This window comes from Montipora foliosa, chromosome 12 (assembly GCF_036669935.1).
Source record: "Montipora foliosa isolate CH-2021 chromosome 12, ASM3666993v2, whole genome shotgun sequence".
Lineage (NCBI taxonomy): Eukaryota > Metazoa > Cnidaria > Anthozoa > Scleractinia > Acroporidae > Montipora > Montipora foliosa.
The window spans coordinates 37,239,372-37,245,022 of record NC_090880.1 but is presented as its reverse complement, the minus strand read 5'-3'; positions in this window follow the sequence as shown (position 1 = coordinate 37,245,022).

Genomic DNA, 5,651 nt, shown 5'->3' with positions numbered 1-5,651 from the left:
GGGAAAATCCAAAAACGGAATTTGCGTTTTTTCGGCGAAATCCAAAAACGGATCATGAATCCAAAGTATCCACTCTTGAGGAGGATACTTCGGATCAAATCTAAATCCGAATTTTTGAGATTCACCACTTCAGCGTTTTTTGGGAAAGGATGGCCCATTAGACATCAGAGAAGAAAAATTATTAAATCAGTGTTGTCTCTACTTAAATGTAGAATAAACCATAATCTTGGCTGGTAATTATGTTATTATTGCTTCCGTAATCTTGAATTCACTCGCCACAAATTCTTGCGCGTTTGGTCATCCTTGTCGGAATCTGTACAACAAATCAACTCACAAGTGATTAAAGTAAGATAGGATCTACAAACTAAAATATCCAGGAAGTGGGTGTACCAAACCACTATCCTATACCAGAAGCGCATGACCTTGAAGTAACTTGCAACTCTTTTCCTTGGAACATAGGACACCAATTTTATGCCCAAATATGGACAAAAATAAGATCGAAGCTGCACGCGCTAAAATGCACGAGATACGTCACATCCAAGTAAAGCAATTTTTAAACTCAAGAAAACCTGAGATCTGAACAAGAGTTAAACGCTTCAAAGTCATCAGCTTTTGCCTATACATAATATATGCTCTATTATAAGATGTCAGTGGTCACTGCACAATCCCGGGATTATGTTTACAAAATCGAGTTAAATTTGTCCTATATCGGGAATGCGTGGCAATTGTCAAAGTGGCTTAAATAGGCGTGTTCGTCAACGTCGTACGGTGGAAACAAGCACGGTCATCCCCCTTTTTTTATTCCCGACATTTTTTCATTACCTTGACATGTTAAGGGCCCACTGACGTATTTTTTTGGGTGCGTTGCTAAGGATGTAATGGTTAAGTAATTTGAGAGAATGTGGCATTATTTTGGTCAGTTTCCAACTTTTGTAAACCAATGACATTAAATATGACGTCATCATACCACGCCCATGGTCACGTGACCAACAACAGAAAACTCTAAATTTGTCTTCGTGCTATACAATTTTGGTATTTAATCGATGGTTTGATAATTTGTATTCGTTTTTGCATCCAGCCAAGTATGGTTTCCTTTTTATGTTCTTTTTAAAGACATAAATGATACTGAAATACCCATAACTTTTTCAAAAAAGATGATTTGAAAAAATCAATGCTTAGCTATATTCTGTATTTGGGGGTGAAACGTGCCATGTAAAAAACAATTTAATTCAATTTAAAACCGCCGGAAATTTAGCTTTTTTTCTCAAACCGGAGGTCAGTTCGTTTACGCATGCGCAGTTGATCTGAGAACGAGGAAAAATCTCAACCTCGTTTCCAGGGTCTCTCGAGCGAGGAGAGACCCTGGTAGGGTCTGGTCACGTGCTTCCGTGACAATTGAAAACACTAGGGAGAGGTCCTCTCTAAACAAGGAATTTGTCGCGTTGAGCTTTGTCGAATTCAAAGCGAGGCTAATAGCTTTGCGCTGCCACTCCGCTATTACCCGCGATGTTTTACAGTAGCCTTCAGGCTGCAATTTCGCATAGTATTTAATCTAACGTTAATCTAAAAGTTAAACAAGTTATCGGCTAAGGCGAGTAATTCTTCAGTGGCCTTCTTGAACAGATTTTTACGATGTAAAACGTCTTCGACTGAACCGCACAATTTACAGCAACTTATGACAGACGATTTATATGTTTTCTTCGGCGTTTGCAAACTATTATCGCCGGACATAGCCGCAGAAGAACATATGTTTACATACCGTAGCAGGTGAAACTTGGTTTGTTTTGGTGACTACACATTCCGCACTCCCGTAGTCTCAGTATAGACAAAATTCTTACTAAGCCGCCCCTCCCTTCATTGGATAAATTGTCATCTCCCAGATTCTGGGAGACACGTGACCAGACCCTACAAGGGTCTCTCCTAGCTCGCCACAGGCGTTAAGATGAGAGACCCTGGGAACGAGGTTGGAAAAATCTTCGATGGAAACAACAGTTTGTGCGGTGACTTTTGCTTGTGAGTGGGTTTTCTTGTCAGCTAATGATATGATGACGTCAATTACCGGAAGTGACATTTCACTTCCTTAGCAACGCGCGAAAAATTCGTCTGTGGGCCCTTAACAGTGTAAAGTTTTATCAGAAATCTATGACTAGTCCTATTTCTAGGGAATGACGTTAATTCAAAGTCAAGCAGCGATTAAAGTGCTGTATAATTGCGTTTGACAAAAGAACCCATTTCAAAATCCTAGGTGCCCTGTAATTTTTCGGAGACCTTCTGCATTCTCTGCGCCATCTTGAATGACGTCATTCGTCAGATAACGTAAAGTGGATATTTTCATAGTAGTGTTGTAAAGTTTAGGAAGCGTGACCTGTCAAATTAAAAGTCGATAACTAGATCAGTTACTCGCCGAATACAAATTGGAAGTATTGTTGCTTAAACCAAACGTGTAAATATGCTGTTTTCGTGTTGCATATACAGCCAGTGTATTACATTGTGGTTCCTAGTACCCCAGGTTTGTATCAATAAGGGAGTGCCTGTTTTGGGAAAAAAATCGTCCAAATATGGACTTCCGATTAGCAAAATTTTCCTTGCTGGTGGTTGCTTCTGTCAACTAGTCCCAGTCTCCATGCAGATGATGTCCAAGGAGACACTAGCACAAAACCCGTCCCAATTCATTTTTCTGGGTTCACATAACAATAATTTTCTCAAAGATGATGTGATGAAAAGTATTCGGAACTCCTAAAAATTCAAGTAGGTAACCGGGGTTGTATAATATGTAAGAGTTTTGACTCTGACCACCCTGGTCAGAGTCTTTCTCTGTCCTTGTGTGGACCCATTTCCATCAGTAGGGCTAACGCCTACATGGTTCATATGGGGTAGAAACTTAGCACTTCACATTACACTCTAATCAGTTAATTCTGTCAAGATATAGACCACTTTCATAAATGGCGACCACTTTTACATTCTTTTGTATTTATGTTAATTAAACCTACTGCCCTCATTTTGAAACAAATATTTTTTTGAAATTTGCTCGTCGTAGCGCAACTAGTAAGAGTTATTAGCATTAAAACAAAAGAATATCTTATTTGGCCGCCATTATGAAAGAGGTCTGTTTATGGCGCACATGAAGACCATCCAAGCCTATCCCAGTGCTGAGCAAGCTCGGCATTTTTAAAGGTTTGGCAAATCGACAAAGTTATGGCTTAACAGAGAAAAGACCAAACCCAGTGCATTTTCTTGTACCAGCTCTCCTCATCATTCCTTTGGTCATCTCATGTATCAAATAATTTATTGTTACTATGAGATTTGAGGTACTCTTGTTTAGATTTCAACTTCCCCAATAGGAAGTCATCCCTCTTTCATACTATGTGCGCTATGATTGAGTCCAACGTATTTTACAATACCACCCGCTGAATTTTGGATGCCTTAGAAATAGTTGCAGTGAACTAATTAAGATGGACGCCTCGTTTTCTTGATTGGTATTTTGACATCTTGTTTTCCCCCAGTTAAATGGACAAAATTAATGGGTTGAAATTGAGAAGAGATTGGGTAGAAGGTTCTTAAACTAAGAGTAATCATTGATTATAAATTGGGGTTCTGAATATGTAAGGCAGTATATGATGCTTCCATCCTTGTAAACATCCTCATTCTAATGTAAGCATGTCTTACTTACCAATCGATAAATACGTAAATCCTGAGAAACTATGTGTTTGGAATACAACGTGAAATCCCAGTACAAGAAAGGGCTAGTTCCCACATGAAATGTATCAGAGAAAATTTAAAAAAATGTTTTAATTCATTTATTTCCTGAAATGTAATTAGATGCACCTCCAACACTGTGTCCCTTTTAGTCCAAGCGTTTCCTGCCTATTTCTAGCAATAAGGTAAGCCAGGGTAGTGGGGTTTTTTGCCAAGGGTAAATGCAACTAATTCTCTTTACTTGAAGGGCAGAGTTTAGAGGAAACTTTGTGAGGTAAATTGTCTGTATTCCCAGACAAGCTCGGGAAAAGAGGATGGGGACACTTCGCTACCCTTATCAAAATCGTCATCATATCTGTCCCTTTCACAATTGAATGACACACACAAAGATTGGCTGCGTGCAAATGCCTCTTGAAGACTGCAGCCATTTATTGTAATTTAAGTATCTTAAGTTACTATCATTGCAACACGAGTACTTGGATATTTACCAGTGAAAGGGCTTTGAGGATCTTATCAATAGAAATATCCTTTATTTTGTCCTCAAAGCCTCTCCCTAATAAGTCACTGGTGTGCAATATGTCACATTAATACTAATAAGGCAGCAATATCAGTAGTTTACATATGAAAAAGACTTTGAGGGTATTCTCAATAAATGGATCCTTTATTTTGTCCTCAAAGTCTTTCCGTAACAAGTTATTGATGTGCAACATGTCACATAAATAATGATTCACGAAAAGGCAATAACATAGTATGACCTAGTATGTCATCAGGGACCCCAAGATTTCTAAGTTTCAGAATTACTTTCATCAGTCCAACTCTAATGAAGGCTTAGTGATTTTTTTAAATTGCACTAAAAAGAAGATAAAGAAATTTGGTGCTCTTAACTCAAGCTATTACCTATAGCTGTCATCAGTAACTCAGTTCAGTATAACTGCCACAATTATTGTGAATCAATAAGTGTTGTGCTCATGTTATTCAGCTTGTTGACTGAGACTGTCAAAATCTACAAAGGATAAGCAATCTCTTAACATAAAACAACTGAGCAACATACAAAGAAATTGCACGCAGTGTCTATGTCCTGCCAAGAAAGTTATCAATGTTGTCAATTTTTTTATAGTTTCGCGAGTATTCATCCTAAATATTAGGGAATACCAATGAGCCCAAGTGAATTGATTTCTTTCACTATTCACGTGTCGCCACTCCAATTCCTCACAACCTTACTCAACCATTTTCCTATTTCCTCTCCACGACAACACAAGCACCGGCTAAGAATAATCAAAAGAAACTATACCAAATTATCTTTTTAAGGCAGCCCTTACTTTTAGGGTTTCTCTTTTTGAAAGCACTCTTGTCATGTCTTGTGTCCATTCCTCTGTTCGTCTCAGTTTTCTGCGAAAATATTGATAAAAGAATTATAAACGTTTTAAGCGAAATTTTACAATTATGCCGTCGATTCACGTCGATTATAAAGTCAATGGATTTCAGCTGGACATTTATATCAATAATCACGTTAGTTTGCTGTCAAAGTAAAATGTAAACTTGTAATCTTACCAAGTATTAATTTCTTTTCCAAGAATGGACTTGTGGTCAGTGAACGTCAACGAAGATAATTTCCCTTCAAAATAAAAACAGCATAAGCCATTTCAACACTGCGATAACAATTTGCTTCCATTGTTTAGGATAAAAATCAGGCCAGTATATTAGAAAGTAGGGTTAATTTAGGACGTTTTGTACTAAAAATAGAGAAGAAGAAGACAATTTAATACTTACAGCGGCCATCTTTCTGCTCTTTGCTCGGCAGGCGAGACTCGTTCCCGCACTTTTTTCCCGCTCTTTTATAATTTCACACCCGGGACAGTTGCCTCGATTCTAAGAAAGCCGAAAAAGGTCTGGGGAGGCTCCCGATTCTCGAAGGTGGAAATTTAATATCCCAAGCTTCCCCAGCTTAAACACGG